The sequence below is a fragment of the Parasteatoda tepidariorum genome, chromosome 11 (genome assembly GCF_982258835.1).
Source record: "Parasteatoda tepidariorum strain Cologne lab strain chromosome 11, Ptep-v5.0, whole genome shotgun sequence".
In the NCBI taxonomy this organism is placed as follows: Eukaryota; Metazoa; Arthropoda; class Arachnida; order Araneae; family Theridiidae; genus Parasteatoda; species Parasteatoda tepidariorum.
Window position 1 is genome coordinate 31,979,482 of NC_141765.1, and position 25,354 is coordinate 32,004,835.

The window sequence follows — 25,354 nt, forward strand, 5'->3', positions numbered from 1 at the left end:
TATATATATATATATATATATATATATATATATATATATATATATATATATATATATATATATATATATATATATATATATATATATATATATATATAAATGTTGAATGAAATTCAAAGTTAGTTCAAGTTTTAAAATTTCCATCGTAAAGTATCTTTTCTTGATATCTTAAAGAAATGCTCTCAGGAGAAAAAAACTTTTCTAAACTCCTAAAACGAAACTTTCTCTATTTTCTCTAAATAGAGAATATACTCAGGAAAATATGAAAAAGCTTTTATTTTTAAAGTATTCAGTATATTTTATCGGCTAGATGATTCAAATATCTTTCACTCGAAAGGGAAAAAAAACATTGTAAATGTTTTGTACACATACTAAAAATTTCTTTTAAAAAAAACTTAATCATATATATTCAAATAGCTCAACTGCATTTCATTCGTAAACGTTTCTTAAAGCTTGTAATTAACTCAGACTTTCATTAAATATATAATTTAATAAAAAATAATCGCAAATTTGAAATTCCAAATAACTGATATTTAAATGATTTGTCTACATTTTGAAATATATTTTAGACCTATTTAGAATGAATTTCCTAGGAAATTTCTAATTTTCAAAATTAAAAAAAATTCTACATCTAACTAGTGAGTACGACTAAATATTTCTTAACAAATAGGAAAACAAACAAATGTTTACTTAAACAAATTAATAATAAATAAAAAGAAACAATCTAAAAAAATATTTCATAAAAAATATTGTGTATTAAGGAAAAATAAATTTTTAACTGTATCATGTGTAAATATTTTTGAAAATTATACAACGTAATAAAGAGTCTTGTAGTAGGTATTGAAATATAGGCGCTAAGCCTTAGAGTGAGTTTAATTACTTTATATTTGGTAGTAAATTAATTATTTATAACATACTAAGCAAAACTGTAATACCAAGGAACGGTTTATGTGAAGTTTTAATAATTTAATTGTTAAGTAGTTTTGAAAGGTACCTCATTTCTTTCAAATTTTTTAAAGATGCTTCAAATAAATAAAAAATTTAATGCAGTTCTAATTTTAGTTTCTTTTAATATGTAAGACTAAATTTTTTGTTGTTATTTATGGATAGAGAGTTTTCAGAAGATTCGCGAATCACTCACACTTTTTGAATAAAAGATATTCCTCCTTTTTTATTCATTTTTTCTTTTCTCAATTTAATTATTTGAGTAGTAAGTGTTGATTAAATCAAAAAAAAAGTGATTGAAGCTTATATCACTTCATCAAAATGAAAGGAATAAATTCTCGGACAATACAAAACAATATTTTTTTTCAATTTTCAGTTTCGAAAACAATATTTTTTTTCGTTTCTGAGGTAATTTTTTGGCAAGAAGGTACAAAGAAGGTACAAACAAGACATTTTCATAATCCGATATTATAAATACTATTGTCACTAGTATTTTAAATTTTTCATCTCAATAATAAATTCTGAAAAAATCTTTTTTCCCCTCCTATTTCCATAATTTTTCAATCTTAATGGGATTCAAAGATATAAAAAAAAACTTGATCTTGTTATACGAAATTCCATTTTTAAACATTCTCTAGTTTTCTAAGCCACAGAAACTAAGGATTAGTTTTCCAGTTATAACAATGCCTTTTCAAATTTGAATGGGCAGATCTGATGTAATTAAATTCGACTTAAGGATATGTTGCGAAAAGTCTTTTGTTAATATAAATGATTGTGAACGAGTTTTCTTATTACAATTGGCTTAGAATTCGGAGAAAATAGAAAATTAAGTAAGCTGATTTAGACTAATTTTGAGAATGATAAGCAAAATTTTAACTAAATTATTTTTTAAATGAAATAAAACATATATAGAATCTGACTTATGTTTTATCTACTGTTTTCTTAAAAAAGGCTCACTGAATTTTGCATTATTTTTATAATATATTTAAGGTAGTTTCACTATTTAATATGTAATATTATATTAGAATTTATATTATTCATCTTATTAAGATCTATATTTGAAGATCGATTTAATGTACACCGTTACAATTTTCATTCTAAAATTACGGTAAAATAAGCAGCTGCAGTCTGCCCCCCCCCCCCAATTAACTGTAAAGTTTGCGGTACAGACAATTTTTTATCTTTACGATTTTAAAACCATTTGCATCTAGTATGGATAAAAAAAAACAAGAATATAAAAGAATACGAGTATTTAAATATTTGCAAGTAGCATGGTTTCAGAAACGTAAAAAAGAAATTGAATTAAACATTAGAGCTAAGCTATTCATTAAGCAATGAGTATTGGAGTTGGGTTGTGTTTTATCAAATGAACCATAGAATGTGGCTTAATTAGTTTATCTCGTCGTTTAGCCTATTGTAAGAGATGGGAACTACTAGACTTTTTTATGTTACGCAGCTTTATGGTGCCGCCATCGATGCGTGAATGAGAGTATCGCATTCTAATAGTCCAGGGTCTCCAATCGGGAAGTGCACGGTACTAGACGCTTTTCATGTGTTGAAGGGAATGGAGGAAATATTGTGGTGTCGACGCTGAGACTCGAATCCTTTTCTCTCGATCACGAGATAGACAGATTTGCCCTCTAAGCTATGATTTGCACCTTGCTCCGAGGAACTAAGTGGCTTCGTTATGTGGGATTAGTTGGCACTATAAAATTCTGGTTGTTAAACCTTATTAGGGGAAAACAATTAATAAACGTTTTATCTCACAGTTAACAATTTGAAATCTATCTTATTTATGGTTATTTAGCTGATTTCTTTGAATATGGTAAAATAACAATTAAATAATTTGTTATTTAACCATTTTTTCCCAAAAATTTCTTACACAGTGTTATATTGTATTATAAATTAAGACTTTAATCCTCTTATTAAGATCTAAAACCGAAATTTGAAAATTGATTTTATGAATAAAAAAATAAATAATTTATGTTATTATAAAAAATGTGGCATGAATTCATTAAACTTAAAATTTTCTTTCAAAAATAATAAAAATGTAATGTAAAAGATCTTCAGACCATGTTTACTTTAGTTTGAGTGGCATTAAAGCCCCCGAAAAGAAATATAATTCATTTCGAAATGAAAAATTATCTACGTCATTTTCAAAGAATGGTATTTTTAAAAAAAAACACTTATGCATAGGAGGACGTACATAGTCATCTCGCAATTTTTTTTACTTGATTTTTTATAAAGTAATAAAGTACTTGAAAACATTAATTACTTTTAGTTTATACACATACTTTATTTCCAGATTTTAAAAAGAAATTCTGTATTTGGGCGAATACTTCTATCAGGACATATATAGTTTTTTTTTTTCTTTTTTTGAAAAAGATAATCAATTCACAGTGTTATTAAACGCTTGGAAATTGCACTTCTTATTTGGAAACACTAATTAGTTTAGATAATTAAAAAATATGGCGTTTTTATAGCAATGTGTGACAGACCTAAAAAATCCTGTTTCATATTAAAAGTAAATTGAAAACTTTAAGCCGCCTCTCATTAAAAACATTCATTTGAACACTGTTATTAATTATTTTAGAATCAATATTTAATCAGCTGAAAACTATATTGTTTTCAGACATAATTTAAAAATGAAACTAATAATTATGCCAGTTTAAATAATTTGCAAAAAAATTATTAATGTTGTATTTTGTTGTATTGTTGCTTTTCTTTATTTTTAAAATTTTATTTTGCATCTATGCGTCAAACACAAGCAATGTACTTATTTTTTTAAACTTAATTTTCTACTGTTCTGCTATTTCATTTTTATAGCTATTGTAGAAAAGAAAATTTTGAAAACTTAATGTATCAGCACTTATATTTGACTTTATCAAAGTACTATAATAATGTATATTGCAGTTTTTGTGATGCTAAAAAAATGTATTTAGGAAAAGAATTTTTATTCTTGTATAATATTTAAAAAATGAAAAAAAGTTTGGGCAAAATAACAGGCATTTTTATAGGAAGCAATATTAAAACTAGTTCAAAAAGTTCTTGTCATTTCAAAATTCAGTCTTTCTTTTTTAAATCCCCTTTTGAAAAAGCTGGAGTAAGTTAAAGAAAAAAAGCTTTTTCAACTAACATATGGCTTATTTTGTATTTTCATAACATTTTTAACGTTTACATGTTGATTTGTTACTTAAAATACATTTCTTTTCGCTGCTTAGAATGACTTATACTTCCAGATTCATACTAAATATTATTATTATAACTGCGAGCGAAATTATTTTTCGAAATACATTTGATCTTTTGCAAAACGCAAAAATACTTAATACTTGTTTAATTTACTGTATATTTTAGGGTTACATAATGTACACTTGTACTCATAAATATCAATTTTTTGTATTTCCTCAGTAGCTCTTAAGCTAGTATTCCAATTTAAATTTAGTTTGGTACAAAAATAGACTAATATAATACAAACAAAATTGTTACTCAATAGTTATAATGCGCACCCATTTTTTTGCGTAACAACCATCGAAATAATCAGGTAAGAAAACTGGGTTATGGAATCAAATAAAGAATAGGTTACTGTAGTGATTGGCCCCCTCCTAACTCATTTCAATAATTATTTTTTTAAGCAAGGGAAAAAAACATTTGAAGGAGTACAGTGTCAATCAATCAACAAGGTTTTTGTCCGAAAGGCAAGGAGAGTTGTCGTTGTATTTTACTCAAAAATAATGTTTTTCTAAATTTTTGTTTGTATGTTGTTTACTTTTCATAATTATTCTGTTATTTTTGAAATTATTATTGAAAATAATGCTTACAAAATGTACCTTTTATGAAAGCAATGAAATGTAATTAGCAATGAAAACATTCCCCGATTTTTAGTTTAAGAATGTAAAGTAGTTATATTGAGAAATATCATGATAAATCAGAATTATCGATATTTTAATTATATTTAGTAAAGAAAAAAAATCCCGATATCTCCCAGAATTACTGTTTAAGCAAATCAAAAATGTTTTTTTTTTATTTTTAGAAATTATGAAGCACATTTATCCAAAGATCCTTTTCAAAAGTTATTTTTTTGAAATTTATTAATATTTAATTTTTGAACACCAAAATTTTTGTATTCTAAATGGAAGGTATGGATGCTTTCACTTCCCTTTAAATTTAGATAATTAGAAGAGACGAAATTGATAATTTGGACAAATTTGGCGATGAAGCTTTAAAAAACGCCGTTATTATTACAACTATTATATTAAAAACACCACAAAAAATTTTTTTCTAATTTTGCCACAAAACAAAAAGACGAATAGCTGATTTAACCTTCAAGCATATAGCGTAAATGTCTCTTAGATTTACACTAACTGTTAGCAAATTATCCTAGTTTCAAATAACATACTTTCTTCGAAGGACAAAAGTCTCAAAGGGAATATTAGGACCTCAGCAAAGTAATAGATACATCTATCACTCGCAAAGCCTTTGGTATATTTCAACTGGTTATACTGATTTACTGAACAGGGTTGTCGATATTTTTTCTTATCCCATCGTCTGGCTAAAATGCATCTAGATTCCTATCGCAATAAAGACAACTTCTCAACTAATTTTCACTAATTTATTTCAGTATTTCTGGCAACATCGATTGATTTTGTCATGTTAGTACGTTTAGATGAAAGTTATTACCACCTACTGTTCCTAATCTACTCTGATTGAGAAAGTAACAATTAAGGAGCCTTATTAAATCAGTATGCTTTCCTTGATGAGGAACAATATAGATTGGTTCTACCTTAAGAATATTTCTCATTAAGGAATAGATTTTATTATATTAAATGAAATCTCCGTCATAACAACAATTACGTAATTGAAATAAAAAATAATTAATATCATATAAAAGAAAAGTAATTTATCTAGTTAAAAACTTATAGCAAATTTCTAACACGCTTAATAACATTTTTCACATTAACTATACACGGTGAATTTTTCTAATTTATTAATTGATAAAATATGTTTCCCTGATATACTCATCAGAAATATTAAGCAAAAATTAGGCTTACCATAACCATCTGATGCTAAATTTTTCATTTATTAAAACATGATTAATAAAGTTTAAAAAATTTTTTGCTTCTCAAATAAGTAGTTAATTTTTTTTTGTTAGATATACTTTTATAGTCATGTATGTAAATTTGTTATTTATTTTTATTCTTAGCTATTTATTTATTTTTATTCTTAGCTATTTTCATGTATAATACGAAGGGAGGTTTATATTTTTAGATGAGCACACGACAAATAATGTGCAACAGATAACCTGCTTTAATAAATAATAGTAAAATTATGCGAAAAAATTACGAATATTAAATAATGACTTAATAATATTGAAACAATCTTATGTAGAGTGCTAATTGATGAAATATTATAGTTTATCAAAACAATAATACCAGATGTTTCCTAATTAAACTATGAACTCCGTAATTCAACAAGATATGAAAATAAAACAGATAAACAAGTCAAACTATTTACTTTTTGATAATTTACGAAGTAAGTCAGTCTTACTATAATGCGTAATAGTTTAATCAATTCTTGAGCTTTAATTCCCTCAGAGAATGCAAAAAAAAAAAACTCTCAGAGAAATAAAACCAATTTAATTCCTTTTTTTTTTGAAAAAATGTCATTGTTTGACTATTAAAAATAATAAAGACGAATAAAAAGAGGAAAAACTTAACAATAAATCTTTTTTTAAAATTGTTCTTTAAACAAATAACGTAAAAAAAATAATAATACGTTAATTGTTAGCTTAGGCAGGAAAAAATTGCTTAAATAAGAATATAGAAAACATTCTGATTTACTTATCTAAAAGCCTATATCAAACGAATAGTTCCTCTGATTAATTGAGTAAATGATATATTAGAGCCATAATATGAAAGAAAGCCAACAATCAATAATTACTGTACTACATATTGAATATTTAAATATTTGTTCTATACATCTTTGATAAGATGATCACGGTGAAAATATAGGTAAAGATACTTAACTCTTCAAATAAAAACATTTTAGATCGTAAATAATGTTTTCGGTCATTTCTTTTTAAAGGAATAAAAATGTTTTATCCTATTTTAATGTGATTTTTTTAGAAAGCACTAATATTTTATGCAAATGAAAGAAAAAGAATTGTGTTACTATTTTTCCAAATAAAATAATTAATATTATTTTTTTTTCGACAAATGTTAATTAAACTAACAAATTAACTAAAAAGTGAACTGCACAGCTATAAGAATCCACTACAAACATTCAGTTAATATTTACAGTATTTTGTAAATACCACCCCTTTAATCCCACGTTGTGAATTGGAGATATTCCGACACTATTCAAGTATAAACATTTTTGAAAATTTTAAATTGTCACCCACCATAAAATATATGATTATCAATGTTCAATTCCTTATAAGTTTGAACCATGGCGCAAAGAACTGATCTTTCTCCAAATATGACATATGTATGTTAATGATCCAAATATGAGATATGTATCTTGATCCAAATATGACAGAGCATAGCACTGGCATGCATTCCCCCATCGAGTTACGTAAACTGAAAACAAAGTATAGTCATGAATACCAGAAGTTTTTTTGACTCTAGAGGAACACCAAAAATGTCGGTAATTTTTACCGAAGCTCCTTGGAAATGAGTTCCGTAAAATTAACAATAAAATGTGATAAAATTTTGTACACGAGGTAAAATTTTATAATTAAAGCGTGATACCTTAGATCATGGCATAAAAACCATTCGTTCGGTTAAATTCACTTTAGAGTTTTGCATTTTTTACGAAATGTGTAGTTAAAAAATATAATTTAGAACTATAATTTTAAAACAAAAATTTCCCGTTATCTTATGAACAGAAACATTAGCAAATGAATGGTTTAAATACTGTGCATTCTGGTTTTATTAACTAAAACTATTCTTTTTTTACCAGAAATATCATTACTATGCAGTATGGTAATTTTACCAGAAGAGTGTAACAAGTACCCATAAATCAAACACATGGAAAAAAATGAAGCAAATCGAAATTCAAAAACATATAGCAGACAATAAAACCAAGCAGACTGGAGATCTCGAAATTTTTTCTAGTCTAAAATCATATCCAGTCACAGAAAAATGATTTTTCGTTAGCGAGTACGGCCAACGATTATGTCAATATATCATGTCCAACTGTGTGACATTTATTTGCCGAAATTTTTGACAAATAAATTTCTTAGTTTTTCAAACTAATTGAAATGAAATTCTTTAGTTTTTAAAACTAATCAATGAGCCTTAAAACTTTGTAAATAGGGAAAATTATATATCTATTGTTCATCCGATTGAAAATATCTTAAACTAGTAAAAAATTTTAATCTTTGATTCAAACTCGAGCTTTGAAGCGCAGCCTGATAATCCACATCAACCAACATGCTATATTTTGCACACTAAAAAAAAGTATGGTTAGAACTACCAGCATATGGTACATTTCAGCATATTTCTGTCTCTATGAGAACACCAAAAAGCTCGGTTTTATTTTAACCGAAGTGCTTTGGTAAAATTAACAATAAAATGTGGCTTTATAATATGTAATAAAACTTGGCGAATGCCGTAAAATCAGTAATTTTAACGTGATATCTTAGAGTATGTAATAAAAACTATTTATTTGGCTAAACCCATTATTCAGTTTTGTATTTTTTACTATATGGTAATAAATACTATGATTTTGAGTACCTGAGTTTCAGTCAAACCGTTACCATATGAATGGGAAAATTGTTAAATGAATGATTAAAATTCCGTGCATTTGGGTTTTATTAATTGGAATTGTAATTTTTTTTTTACCAGGAATGAAATTTCCATTCAGTACGGTAATTTTACCAGTCATTTCTTCTTCATGTAGGATATTGCATACTTTCGTAGTGAATCCATTATAATTCTGGAATGTCAACGCCTGCTGTTATATTATTGGGTCCAACATGGATTAGTATGGTAATAATTGAATTAACCTTGCAAAGAGCCCGGACTTAAAAATTCCTTTTAGAATCAAAAGTAAATGACGAAAAATGTTAACAATTTTCTTAGTAAAAATCTACACGCTTCATTATCATTTATATATTAGTACATTAAGTAAATTTAAAAGAAGGAAAATATTTGCCTTAAGGTGTGAAATTTCTACATTTTAGTCACAAAGACTTAAGGATTTTAAATAAAACTAAAAAACTTTTTCCTTTAATTCTTGTTCAAGGAATCAAATTACATAATTTTAAAATCGTCTTACTTGAAGTTCCAGTTTTAAATAAGCTTTTTTCAGATATGTTTTGACAGCCTGAATTCAGGTTTGTACATCAAGTTGCTGTTGTACACTAAGGGGTATGCAAACTAAATAGAAAAACTATGAAGGTACGAAGTCAATATTTAATTTTATTTAGAGATACTAATAAAGAAATGACTTTTAATTATATAAACAGATTTTTTTTCATTGCATAAGGTATAAAACTGAATTATGTAAGCAAACATAAAATGACATCGGAAATATTTCCTTAGAAACTTTAACAATATACATCCGAAACTCATTAACTGGAATTCTTAGAAACCTTTTACACTTCCATCCCATAGGAAAGTCTCCTATTTTTTCTAATCACACGTAACTAAGTTTTCCCTCATCTTATTATAAGTTGCTATCCTACAGAAAGAATGCGCTAAATAACTAATAGTTTTCTTTCATTTAAGTGCATTTTCTGAAGATATTTTTGTAACAGTGTTTCATCAAAAGTATTTATCTTTGTAAATTATAATGCTATGAATTTACACACATGTATTTACGCACATATTTAAAAAAGGAGAACTGTTTATACAAATCTAATCTCATTTCGAGCCATAGGAAGTAAAGAATGTTAATAGACTTACACTATTCTGAAGCGATTCACAACATGGAAAAAAAATTGCTCGATATACATGCTTTTAAAAATGTATTCCTTAGTCAATTTTTGCGTTTGATAAAAGAGAAAATTCTTAAGTATTAATTGGCAAGTATTTATGGTACTTATTTTTCTCAATATGAGAAAACATACCTTTTTGAATTGCGGTTGGAACTTTAAAATAAACTTTAGATAAAAATTCGCAGTTTTAATTAGATTTTTTATTAATTTCATTAGATCTTTCATAAATTTTATTTTAATTAACTTTCACTCTTTATATATGTGCACAAATAGTTTTTTATCTAAGTGAGTATTTCAAATTCCAATCGAAAAGTATTCTATTATTGAATTTTTGGAAAAGCTCATTCAGTATATTTAGAAAAGAGTTAGAAAATTCTTGAAATTAACGAAAATAACGAAAGAGCATTAATTTTCTTGTACAAACTTTTCCAAATTCAAAAGTATCTTCATATTCAGATATTCAAAAAATCTATCAGCTGGTCTCTTATAGCTTATTAGAATATAGCCATAATTCTTTTGTTTAATAAATGGTTTCGCATTTTGTAGTAAAATCTCTCGGTTTTTAAACCACTCCAGTAAGTTTCATCTGCATTAGAAATCAGAGAAGAGAGAAATGTTGAGGACTAAGTATTTCGATTTAAGAAAATATACCTTCTTCAAATGCGGCTTAAGCGTTCTAATTTCTAACTTGAACTTACGATGTTACGATATGAAGAAGCTTGATAAGAAACTTTAGTCTAAAATTTGTAGCTTTACCTGCATTTTTATTAATTTCATTAGATTTTCCGTAAACTCCTTAATTTACTCTCACATTTTATATTCGTTTACAAATAGTTTTCTACCTAAGCGAGTGTTCCAATCCTCATCGAAAAAGTGCTCCATTGTTAAACTCGCTCTGTATACTCAGAAAAGAATTAGAAAATTAAGGTAAACTAAGATAACGAATCAGCATTCACTTTCTTATACGTATTTTTCCAAAATTATATATTTGTTTATATTCAGATAACCAAAAAAAATTATTAGATTTCCTCGTATATCTTAAAAATATAGCAATAACTATTTTTATTAAATAAATGATTTTGCATTTTTGCAGAAATGCCTCCTTTGTTTTAAACTCCTTTACTAATTCTTTTCAGCTTAAGATAACAGAGAAGAGAGAAATGTAGAGGAGTATGGATATAGAATTGTTTCGAATTAATACTCTCTAGTCACTCTTTCTCTTTTATTGCGAAGAGTACTTTTATTGTGAAAAGTACTTTCATTTCCAGGAATCACATTCAATTTGAAATGCTTTGAATCGAAAATGACACCAAAAATCCAATGGATGGGTCTGATTTCAATGTCGGTTGTTTAAGGATGGATAGTTCAACAAATGACTGGTTTCAATTTTGAATAATCAGTTTTTCATTGTCCATGTCTATCTGAGGTTTATTTTCACTATAATTTTTATTTTCTTGACTTATGCATTTGATTTTCAAAATAAATTAGAATTGTTGCACAAAAAAGTAAATAAAATATGTTGTATAAAAGCTGTTGTTCAAAATAAATAATGTAAATATTATGACCACAAATTAAGAATTTAAAAACTGTCAAAAATTTTAATGGTTGGTTTCTATCATAAATTGAAAATTTGATCGAAAGATGTTTATAAAACCCATCATTATTTTTATATTTGGTTTGTGAAGTTCTTGAAGATTTAAACTGTGTTTTAAAAGTTAAATGTGCACATAATTTCAAAATTAATTCTTTAAAAATAAAAGCAGTGTGTCTCTTACGCGCTTTTAGTGTAGTCTGAAGCTTATCTTAATTTACTTTATAGCTTGTGAAGTCAAATTGAAATATAAAATACGGATTGAAACATATTTTCCAACCTCATTATGATAATTATTAAGCATAGCAACCGATTGTTAAAACTTAATGTGTTTATTTGAATCACTGCAGGTACACGGAGAAAAAAATCTGTTTAAATTACTGTACACATGGTAATGGCATCTCTGCTTAAAAAATAAATGCTGATTAATATAACAAAAACATATGGTATTTAAATTTTTCCTTTTATAGTTTTTCCGTTTATATGGTAACATTTTTACTGAAATTCTCTTTTTCAAAATTATAGTTCTCATTATCACATATTTAGTAAAATGTACAAAACCGAAAATGACTTTTATGTCATGTTCTAAGGTAACATGTTAAAATATCCAAATTCTATCACATTTACCAAATTTTATCACATGTTATAAAATATTTTTATTGCTAATTCTACCAAATTCTTTACCAAAGCGCTTCGGTAAAAAATACCGATCTTTTATGTGTTTCATAGAACCAGAAATAAGATAAATTTTACCATATTTTTTTTAGTTTTAACCAAACTTTTCTTTACAGTGAAAAATGAGCATTCTGACTTCTTTTGAATACATTAAAAAACTATCTATGCAGAAAGTTTATGAACATTTCTTTTAAATAGCAATTGTCAGAAAATCAAATACATGAAAATTTAATTTAAGAAGGACGTAAGAAATATTTGCATTTTCTAAAGAAATTTTCTCATTATAGAAAATTCTTGAGACATATATATTTTGAAGGAACATTCTTTAATTTTTAAAACAGTTCATTGCGAAGGAACTAAAAAATCAAAACTTCATTATATCAATTGTTTTTATGTCTTGAAAGAAATATATTTTCTAATCTCCTGAGAAACAGTAGAAAAATTACAGATGAAAATCTTAATTTACTGTACAAAAAATAAATATATTAACTCGTATGGATAACACATTATCCAAACTAAAATATCAGATACACTTCAATCCAGTTATAGCATCAATAATCCTAAGTACAATAACAAAATAATGTTTTCTCTGAAGAGTTTATTTATGTACATATGAAATGTATTGTAGTTACAATGATAAATTCATTAATTTTTAATTACTTTATTTGACATCAATTAGGTAAAAATTAATTTTAACAAAAGTAATACGTAGTAAAGGATAAACAAAATCTTTGAAGTTTGCTGTTTTTTATGTCATAAATAAAAGGTAATTTTCTTTTATATCTTTTTTTCTTTTATCATTTTTAATGCCATTTAACATCTATTTTTCTAACTGTTTCGTCACATTTTCAATGTATCATAAAAATTCATTTGTTGTTAATTTTAATTAGGTTATTTAGAAAAAAGGAACTTTAATAAAATTGTACTATTTTTCCTGGAAATCACAACTGTAACAACTGTGTGTATCTTAAAAACTGTTTATTTCTCTTATAAATCTCATAATCGAATAATTGAAACTCACGTTCATATTTATATTATTCTATACAATTTTCATCATTTTTAAACTAGTTAATAAAGTAAGGTTTAAAATATCGTAATACATTAAGCACGGTGGCAGAGAAATTTTATTAATGTATTTTTATAAAGAGTTCGCACAAATAAGCAGTGACTGTAAATTTTAAATGTTTACATATATAACATTGTAGTGTGGTACACAGAAGAGTCTTATTGATTTTATGAGTGTCTTATTGATAGCGCCGTCTTATTGACTTTATGAACTGGGCATGTATTGATGCCACGCCGTGTCCAACGTGTTAAGTAAAATATCTCTCAGCGAGTTCTATAATTTCAGTTTTATCCAATTTACTTATATATTTTAATATTATGTATAGTGTGCAAATTTGAAAAAAGAAACACCTTAACTACTTTTAATTAAATGAGCCGTGGTGGCTCAGGGGATAAAGCGCTCGCCTACCAATGAGGTGAACCGGGTTGGAATTCCGGCGGTGGCTAGTAGATACGAATTCCGCACCCAGCTCATACCGACCACAGTCCTAACGCAAAGTATCCTCAGTGGAAGACGGATCATGGGTTAGAATCCCCTTTCCATCAGACTAACCGTGGGCGGTTGTTGTGGTTTTCCTCTCCTTGTAACGCAAATGCTGGTTAGTTCCGCAAATGCTGGTTTAGTAAAAAGTCCTCCGTGAAGGCAAATTGCTCCCATCACTTGATCCAGGAGTTCCCTTGTCTTCTGTATTGGGCTCAAAATTATAAGACTACGGAGTTGAACATTCGTAGTCGCAAACCCAAAAACTCGGTCGGCTGTTCAACGAAGATTATAAAATAAAATAAAATTACTTTTTATTTAGGGATTGCGTTCTAACATGCTAAAATGCACTGTGGGAAAATATTCTCGAAATTACCACATTGTGGTAAAATTAATCGTGCTTTCTGACTTCATGAGAACACAAAAATATGCTTTAATTTTTACCAAAGCACTTTGACAAAGACTTATGTTTAAATTACCGATAAAATATGGTTTTATTTGCATGCTGTTCGGTGGTAAATTTCACAAATTTAAAATAAATAAAAATGCATGCTACTGCACAGCGAGACTGGAAACTTCACTACTGTTACTACTTTCGATTTAGAAACCCGACCACTTGAATAAGTGAACGGCGCTTTTCCGTTGAGCTATTAAGACGTGTCTGGGATTTGAAACTACTTATTTCTGTTATATGCAACATAATATCCTTTTTTTTCTTCTTACGATTATGTACTTGAGTATTTCTTTTTGCAAATGAGGTTAATGATACACCAAATCTATAAAGAAATCAAACTATTTCATTCAATGACAGCAAATACGAAAAATGCAGTTTTTTTCTTTTTTAGTTTATCCAGTTTATCAGAAATATTCAGAGACACAATGATAATATGTGTTTATTTTTAAAAACCTGAATAGCGAAGATAATTTTCAAAATACTATTTTATTATGTATTCATTTCAAGAAGGGACTTGTTACAACTGTTTTAGCTAAGAAATCATATATTTCTCGGATTGAGTATGTATATCATAAAATTGATATTTTTAATTGTCAACAATGGAACTACTTGTTGTTCAAAAGAAAACCTAAAATGAAAACTATGGATTGTTAAAAGACTGCAAACAATAACAAGCTTCCTAAAACCGAAAGAAATGCAGAAAACTTCCGGTGAATCTCTTCGCTTATGTTATGCTTACAAAGCGATGTGTAGACAGACTTAATATTCCAGAAAGTTTAATTGTTGTGAGTTTTGTTCAAATTTGCCCGAAATTTTATCATTCATAAGAGTTTTTTGCAATTTCTGTAATCCTGACAGGTCATGAGCCAAAAACAAATTCATGAAAATTAATATTACAACATAAATAAAGTGTAAGATTTTCCACGCTTTGAGTGTAATCCCTTGTTTGGTAAAATGTCACTGGTTGTTATTTTTTTGTTAGTATCACAGCTTGCTTGCAGGGTCTTTCGAATAAATTTTTTATTTGTTTCGTTAAAAGTTAAATTGAAGGAGCGCGTAATATTGTATACACTACAAGCATAATAATATTGAATCACGCACTTTTCCAAGTTTCGGCGTAAAAATCAATCGGAAGTAGTAAACCGGAAGTCTTACGACGAATTTTGACCCCTAGCTTAATCTCTTCTTAGCTTTTCACGGTCAACCATCCATACACAATAAAAGTATACAAATTTAAAAACATTCAAAAATGCAGAAAAAAATCAGTAAAAACAGAAGATTGAGTAGTTAAAAGTTCTTACAGGAAAATTATGACGATTGCGAACACGAGATACACACCGGCTTAACCGTTACGCCACCAAGCGTCATGAAGCGAGAGCTATCTTTTTCTTTCTGTTAAATGCAGTAAGAAAGGTTTTTGGGGGAGGCTTATAACTTCGAAACCACCAAAGTGACATCAAAATAAATACCATATTCTAATATTGCGCCTCAAAATTTGTGGAAATTTTCTTTATATATATCCAATTCTTACGTTACACGCGCCATTTTCTTCTTAGACATAAGTTTGGTTTTACTACGTTAAAACTAAACTAAGTAAAACTAGTAAAAAACAATATCCACCATAAAAAATTGAGGCCGTGGGGAGTGTGTTTATCTCACTTCCATTAAACTGTTAAAATACTCATTATTATCCCTTTTCCCTTTTCTGAAATTAGGAAATATATTAGGAAAATAAATAAGAAATAGGTAATTTAATTTAATTATTGGCAAATAATAATGTAATTATAATCAAATGATAATTGAATTTAAGCAAATGAAAACGAATAATAAAATTTGGGGGCGAGTTTTTTGTTGCATTAATGCAAAAAAATTTATATTGCCTAATTCGGGTGTGGAGATTACGAATCTGAAACCAGTTTTGCTCCTAAAGCAACAGCTTATTTTTCGATGAAATTTACAAGTTTGAAAATGTTAGCAGTGGGTTCGTAAATTTTGCGACGAACTTCTTGGGGAATTAAGGATTAAAATTGCATATGAACACATACACGAAAATGTCATTGTACACGGCTAGGGGTACTTTCCAATTATGACCTTTTCTGGAGCACACAAAGAAACAGTTCATAATAGGGAGAGTCCCTAGCGGCGTAAGAGGACATTTCCAGACATGGCTTTCTGTGCAGCTCTAATTCTGATGATGAGCTCTAACTCTCTTAGAAAATTTCAGCAACATTGATGCTACACCCTGTTACATCTAGCGTTTCTTGAAATGTACTTTTTGACAATAAAAAATAGACTAAAAAATTTAATTTAAGGAAACTGTAGCTAGGAGAGAGAAATCCCGCAAAATAAGCATTGTGAAAAGTAACCAAGATCGGTTAAAATATTTAATCCAGCAGAAAACAAAGAAAAAGTTTTTTTTCCAGTGTAATGTATTTATTATAGGAATAGAAATAGTTCGATGACGTAGTTTAAAATTACCTCATCTATTTCCTATCAACTCAGTGCCACCATTTCAAACAAACTCGGCAAGAAAATATGATAAGCAGAGTAGGAGATCTATTAACATTCACTCCATTTGGTAAGGAGCATTGTTATCAAATCTTAAAATTACCGAATAAATGGTGAAATGTTTGGCACATTTTGAAAAATTCTCTGATAATTTTGTCGGTGTTATTAAAACCTGAACGTGAAAACCATTCCCTCAAAACCATTTTAGGTAATACGAACTATAATTTTGAAAACCAGAAATTCCGTTGAACCATTACCATAATGAACAGAAAAATTGTAAAACACATGATTTAAGTACCATAAATTTTAGTGTTTATTACTAGAACTCACGTTTTCTTTTTCTTTCTTTTTTTTGAAAAAAAGAAAAATCAGAAATATCTTTGCCATATAGTTGCGTTTTCTTTTTTCTTTCTTCTTTTTTGTTAGAAATAATGTATTTCTCAGTAGGTAATCTCCTCGAAATCAAGGTTGAAATTAGTTATGCTAATTATTTAATTAAAATGGCATTTTAACATACGAAATCAGACACAAACGCATTTTGTCTGAATAAGCGTACCGTTTTTCCGCTATCTGGAAAATATATACCAATTATTTAGTCAGGAGCGAGGCTGAAAATTCACGCATCTTAATGCTTTTTTCTTCCATACTTTATGCAAATCACCAAAACTCTGGAATTTTTTAAGTGAAGTTTTCATAAGCTTTTTGCACATGGTTTTAAAACTCCTTCATTTAGAATTTTTTTTTTCAAATGTATTATTTTTATAATTATTTAATATTAGTTCCTTACATAACTTAATAAAGTTCAAAAGACTTTAGAATTTCAATGAGTTCAATTTTTTCTATTTCTTTAAAATATTTAAGTGAAGATATCGAAAATTGGAACTTGATCAGTCGAATATTTCTTTAGAAATGGAAATTTGAAAATATGATTTTTTTTAAATTGCATTGCTCAGAAACTTATTAGATGATTTAGTTCAAATTTTTGATTTGCCCATTGAGAAGAACATCTCAATAACGCAATAAATACTTAAAATTATTGAAATAAAACTGGAAGATTTAAAATATTTCGATGATAGTTGAATTATATACACAGAGAAAATGTAGTCAAAACCTTTAAAATATGATAAAATTTACCGTGTTTCTGACTCTTCGGAAGCACCAAAAAGCTTGGTAATTCTTACGGAAGTGGTTACGATTCTTGCAATATGTGATAAAATTTGGTAAATGTAAAATTTGGTAATTTTATATTTGGTTAGATTTACCTTTCAGTTTTGTATTTTTTCTAAATATGTGGTCACAAAAACTATAATTTTGAAAACCAGAATTCTGGGTTAATTTCCAAATGAATAATTTAAATACCGTATAATTTGCTTTTTACGACCAGAATTATGGTTTTCTTTTTTACCAAAAATGTCCTTACTATAACTATACAGTACGGTAATTTTATCAGAAACTTTTTAAATCGTATAAAGAGAACTGCTTTCTTCTTCATCGAAATGCTCCTCTAACTTTTAGACTTTCATTAACCATCATTACGGAGTAAGGAAATCATTAAATCAACCTTACCCCACTTTAAGATTTATTTGCAAATAAAGACAACACAAATAAACATGTTTACTATTCATACCTGGAAAGACGATCTGTTTGGCTCAGAAGCACTTAAATAAATACATAGAGTTCTTCTCAATCCTAAAATAATCAATGAACATGAGTAAAAATATGTTCAAAATATTATATTGAAATTCAGCTACTACATTTTATTTCGATTTTCAAGGAAGTAGACAACATTGTTAACTTCCATGGTAGATCGAAATGCTTACTGTCGTAGTAGAATACACAAAAATGTTTTAATTTCTTAGGATGAATTGACATGCTTACTGCGAAATTCCATGTATATGAAGTTGAATAAAAGAAAAATTATGTATTGTGATTTAAAAATTTTAAAAAAATGCATTTTTATTAAAAAATAAACTTTGAATAAATATTTATATATATATATATATATATATATATATATATATATATATATATATATATATATATATATATATATATATATATATATATATATATATATATATATATATATATATATATATATATATATATATATATGCCTTTCATCCCTTCAGTGGGTCGATAAAATGAGTACCAAGCATGCTTGGGAACTAACACTGGGGGCTCCGCGTTCGGCTGACCACCTGACCGGAACATATGCTCCTGCACCCCAGAGCCCAAGGTCAAGAAAACTGAGATGGGCACAGTCGGCCTTGGCCCTCTTAATGGGCTGTCGCGCCACTGAGTTAGTTAGTTTATATATATATATACTCTGTTTTTAATTTTTAAATACTACAAAAATATATACACAAACGAATATGTTTTATTTTACTTATAACATAATACAATATAAACACTTGTATTTTTTATTGAAAAATATAAAGAGTTCACGGAAATCATTATTAGATAAATTAATGATGATAAATGAATTAATATTTAAAAATATGAGTGATTAATAGTGAAAATAGTACCACGAAAAATCTTTTATTCAACAAAATAAATACATCATTAATAATTTCATAAAAAATGTTATGAAAAAGATAGAGAATGAATTAAATGCTTCTCTTTGCCATTTCGCAACTTTTAATACCAAAGATAATTCCTCGAAATTGGATGAAATATAGATACAGATTAAGAAGAATAACTATAAAAACATGATTTATGTTTTCATTTTCTTCAATACAATTAGGTCCTTTACTACTAAGCATGAGTAATTATTTATAAAATGCTAAAACCAAAGTTAATGCCTAATGTAACAAAAAATGTTACTTTCGTAATATGTTTTCAGCTATAGAGACTAAATCAGAAGAAAATTATGTTTTATATACGTCACTTTTTGCGAAAACTAATAAATATCCATTAATCCCATACGCAAACTAATTTGCCATAAATAGATAATCTCTTATTTACATGAACGTAAAAAAGGGAATAAATCAGTGTTGGGAATTCAGCTTCATAAAAGATAAAAAGGAAGATGTACTGTTAGTTCGTCTATCGCTCGGGGATGCAAGTGTTATTACACTACTTGCCAATTATGTAGCAAAAGTCCATAAACAGGATTCAAGCTTTTTCTGACTAAAGTCGATCCTCAGTCCTAGATACCTAACTTATAAACTAGTCAATACATTCACCACAAAAAGGATATATTTTCCTGTGATTAAATTGAAATGTCCCCCAAATTTCATATTACTTTTTTATTCAGCTTGTTAAAGTGATTTTAATTACAATGAAAATGGTAACTGTTCGGTTATTTTTTCATAACACCTGTTCAATAATGCTTAAAATGTATAAAAATTCTATCAAAAGTAATTCAATATATTTTAGTATATTGAATTACTATTAATAGAATTTACATGTCATTTAAAAATTTATGAAAAGCAATGAAAAACGCACACAGTGCTATTATTCAGCAGGCTAAGAAAAATGTCGTTTTTGTTTCACGAGAATTCATAAACTGAATTTTACTGAGTGAGAAGCAAGTAAATTGAAACGTGGCACTTTTATCGCAAAAACTTATTTCAAAAACTAACATAAGAGCATTTCTCAGCGCCAGTTTTTTAATATTACAATTAGTGTTCATCTGGAAAAAATATACAAAATTTGATTTTGATCGTATACGCTGAAATAGATCAAATTGTTTCCTTTTATGTCTTCAACAAAATCAATTTATTTCTTCAATTTAAAGGTAATGGTTAGAGTGTAAGGTATTTAGAAACAAGAAAAAACCTCTTTAAGGTTATCAGAATCAAGTTAACGTTTTTCGGACTAAAGTTCCTATGTTTCACTTTCTTCTTTTTAATCTAACTCGAATAGTTTTAAAAGAAATTTCCTTTTTACTCCAGCTGCATTGAAGTAATTTTATGATTTCTAAAAGATTCTCTGGAGTAATAGTTTACTTTGTTACCTGTTCATTTTCGCAGCATAATTCTCAAAACTGCAAATTTCAAGACAAGAGAAAAACTTTTTCTACCACTCTAATTAATAATCTTCAATTATATATATATATATATATATATATATACATATATATATATATATATATATATATATATATATATATATATATATATATATATATATATATATATATATATATATATATATATATATATATATATATATATATATATATATATATATATATAATATATATATCAGAAAAAATGATTGCTGGACATGAAACCGAAAAAAGTATAATAACAGGATAAATCATCAAACAGAAACAGGAAATAGTACATAATCCAAACAGCATCTAAAACATAAACGAAAATAGAAACAAAATAAATAGCACAAAATTAAGGTTGTGGCACACTGACAGATATGGCAGCATTATCATAGGGGCATTACTATGTCGTCAGTTCGAGAGCAGTTTCTACGGTTCACGAGCAAATATTGCAACTATACCCCCCCCCCCCAAGAAAAATAAGATAGAAACCTAAATCAAGTCAAATGAAGATTATATACTGATATCTCGAAAATCAAAGTAGAAGTACTTAAATTCAGCAGATAGGAAACCCGATTCTTCGAATGAGGGTCACAGGTTCGAGTATAAACTAGTTTGATTGTGCCAAAAGGGGTAAAAAAAACCTATGCATGAAATTTTTAAGGTTTAGATGAGATAAAAAAGAATTTGAAAGAACTTAAACTAAACTGATCAATTAGAAATTCAAACGTGCAGCCAATTATGTTTTAAATTGATCCAACAGAACCTTCAATTTTAGGGAGACCATACCATAGCATAAAGCTAAGCATTAATTCTCATCGGAAGGTAGTCTTCTACTAAATCAGCTACCTGTCTATAAATCCAATCCAGATATTATGATTCAAGAGAACTTTGTGTTGAGATCTACAATTATTTTAATAGGCGTATCATTATTACAAATAAACTTAATGCGATTAATGTGAAATAAAATTATATTTCTGTAGAAACTTATAGAAAGATTAGAATTCGAGTAAATTAACTTGTTGACAGGCAATGGAAAGTAATTTCTTTTATCATAAATATCAATTTGAGCGTTAGATGAGTTTATTGTAATGAATAAATCAAGGATCTGAACATGCATTAAATTGATTAGTTTTTACCAGAGTTAAGTCCGCTGGATAAGCTGTGTTAGCAGCATCAATAACATCTATACAATTAAATATAATCATCAATAAATCTGAAGCGCTCTATATAGAAAATTGCAGCATTCATTCAAAAGTTGTATTAAAAAAGATTAGTTGGAATACTTAAGAACTTTCCACCTTGTAGTATGCCAACTATCTGCAGAAAGATACATTCCGCTAAAGATAAAATTATATTTAAAAGAAAGAAAAAAAACAGGAATTATTATTGGTTTGTTGGTATTCACAATCGAAAAGAACATTTTTAAATTTATCCAGTGGTATAAAATAATAAAAGGTGCTTGAAATCAAAAACCTCAATCAGTGTAATGAAATTATTACTAATCAAGTTAATAACTGGATAGTTATTTTTTATAATCCAAGTAAATTGCGAATCATATATAAGATTAAATAAACTGTTAAATATTTGGCAAATAGTTTATCTGGTGCAATAATATAAATATTACTGCCACAAATGATATCTCGATACATAATAGGTGTTTCACGAAATTTTGGGGTGATGGTAATATGAGGTAGTGTAATGTTGTCATTTTCTTACAAATTTTACTTTCAAATTTCATTTAAAGAAATAATTTTGTGATAATACTTTTATAGCTATCGGAACAGGGTTTATAATTTAAGATATAGTTATATACATATTAAGGAATAATTTAGAGAGGTTAATGCAAAAATACATTTAGCATATTGAGATACTTAAAATCAAGCTATCAACACTGAGATACTTTCTTTATGCAACATAAAATGTGCTAATAGTACTTTAAAATTAATAAAAAACAAATAATTGCAAAAATTCATCTTTTATCACTTACTTTTAAATATGAGTAATTTTGAAATTTTTTAGAAATAAAATGTGATATATGAAGTCAATTTTTATGCTAAAAACTTCATTATAGCAGTTATCAAAGTCATTCGAATAAAAATTATGACTTAAATTTAAATATACTCTTTTGTTATCAACTCTTTGGCTATCGACTATTAGAAATTGCTGTCATGTTTGAAGTTGAAACTGTCTTTTATTAGCAATCTATAGTTTTGTCAGATGAAAAAATTGATTTTTAAAATGGTTACATGATTAATTTTTGGAGATTACTTGGGTAACCTTCCTTGTAAGTTTTTCGTTTATTATTATTACTGAATAATTTCCCTGAAAGTTACTTATAATAACAATTCATTTAAAGAAAAAATCAGTTAATGAGTCAATTTCAGACGTTTCCTTTCACATTATTATCGTATAATAAATTGAATTAAAGGGGTGGTTTACGTATGGGTGGTTACAGATTTTCAATTTCGTAAAAATAATCCATGTGAATATTTGCATTATTTGCTAAATATACTTGTTGTTTATTCAGAAAGACAAACTAAAATTACTGTCGTTTGCTTTTCACGAAATGTTTCACAAAAACATTACTACTCAGGGTATTCTAGAAATACCGCCCTTAATATGTAACTTTTAGAATGTTTCTAAAGAAATGAAGAAAAGAAACATACACACTAGCATTCGCAAATTAATATTTAACCACGGTGCAAGAAAGAGAACATAAAAAACAGCATGACTGGTTTGATAGGGGAAGGAAACACGGAGGAGTTGAAAGGAACACCTTCAAGTTTCAACCTCAAATAAATCTGTACTGATGTTTAATACCTCTGCTTTCCTCTACTGTAATTAGTCAGATTTCGATACGTGTCTTCCATTTCCTCGGTCAAATACTAATATGCAACTTCTAATATGGATTTTCTTTTGTTTTCATTTTTGATATGATTCTTAAAATGCATATTAAGTGTTGTCTTTGCGGAACACCCTTCATAAATACTGGCACTATTTTTAAAACGGAATTAATTACGGTGTTTGGATGATTGACACTAGCGGTGTGTTTGACTACAAGAAAGTTGAAATTCATAAAGAAATTTTAAAACGTTTTCTCATAAGTACTACAAATATTCAATAAATTTAATTGTTTTCTATTTACAAAAAAAACAGAATTACCTTTATTTTCTTGGAATTAGATATGAATGAAAACAACAGAATATAAAATACAGTGGCATTTCAAAAGCGTAGCTAAAATTCATTTGCTTCCATCAACATTTCTTTTTTCTTTTTCAAAACGAAGCATTCATACAAGACAAAGCATTTTTATTATTGTTAAAAAGTATAAAAACATAACAATAAAATTATTTTTGTTCGAAGCAAAATTCGTTTTTCCTTTTATGAAGTCATAAAATTTTATTGAATTTATCTGTTGTTTGTTTGAAAAGGCAAACTAAAATTACTGTCATTTGCTTGTCATTAGACATTAAAATATATTAAAATATAAAATTTCTCGCTATTTTAAAAACGCAATTACTTTAAGAGGTTTGAACAAATGAATAGCTCAAGTAATAATCTTTAAATGGTTTTATAGATTGTATGAAAAAAGATTTACGTAGAACAACTTTTAATAGATTCTTAATAATCGTGTTGTGATGCCATCATAGGCATTACATATTTTCTAGCTTTTAAAATTTCTTTAATTTCTTAGACTTAATTTGTTTAATCATTTTTAAGCCTGTTATAATTTAATTAAATCAATTATTTAATTTTATCTCATTTTATAAAAAGCGAATATATATTTTTTTTAATTTTCTTTTTTTCTTTATTTTCTCTCTCGCACTTTTTTTTCTTTCTTTGAAAGAAAGAAAAGCAGAAAAATAAACAAAAGAAAAGAAAAAATGAACGAATAAATTAAGAAAAAAAGATGAAAGAAAAGAAAAATTTAAAATGAGGAGGAAAAAGATTAAAAGTATTAAGAAAAGGAAAAGAAGAAGGAAAAAAAGGATTAAAAAAAGAAAGAAAGAAAAGAAATAAAAGTATTTATATTCGCTTTTTATGAAATTGGGATAAAAATTAAATATTTGATTTAATTTTATTACAACAGGATTAAGAATGATTAGAAATATTAAACTTATGAAATTAAAAAAGTCTTCAAATATGTGAAAAAGATGTAATAGCACTAAAATTATGTAATAACACTCTTCTGTACCAAAAATTGTTTTAAGCGTTTTCTAATAATTTCTATAAATAACTGACATTTATGACATTGAATTGTTTTCGGTTTAAAAATAAATAAATAAGAATTACTCTTACTTGCTTGGTGTAAGGTATTTATAAAAATAATTGAATATAAAATACAATGCCATTGTTAAAAATTCAAATAAATTCTGTTGCTTCCTGATCATTTCCAAAAAATACCATGTATTCAAAGCGAAGTGCCATAATTATTGCAGAAGAATATCATAACATGGCAGTTTTCTTTAAATAAATTTATTATTTCTCGATGCAAAATTCATTTTTCTTCTTTTGAAGAAAATAATGCTTAATGACCTTTAGTTGAAGTTATGTTAGTGAGCTTGTTGGAAGCTAAATTATGAAAGAAAGATAATTTAACTAGGAGCTTCAGAAATCTGAGCAGACGGGGATCGTTATAAAGAGTAACAAGATTTATTACGCTTGTCTGAAGAGAAGAGGTTGCTATTTCATCG

At 27.0% G+C, this 25,354-nt stretch overlaps 1 protein-coding gene across 3 annotated transcripts in view; it reads right to left on the minus strand.

Moving 5' to 3' along the window:
- LOC107448939 (neuropeptide F receptor-like) overlaps positions 1–25,354 on the minus strand; it is a 192,316-nt gene that overhangs the window by 63,594 nt on the left and 103,368 nt on the right. For 2 of the 3 annotated variants that reach the window (XM_071187612.2, XM_087154757.1), the window contains exons 1-2: positions 23,823–23,928; positions 18,285–18,346 (exon numbers count right to left, since the gene is read on the minus strand). The gene's annotated coding sequence lies outside the window, so the exon portion shown is untranslated. Of the gene's footprint in view, positions 1–18,284; positions 18,347–23,822; positions 23,929–25,354 lie in introns of those variants that run through there. The other variant, XM_071187611.2, reaches the window with a different exon arrangement.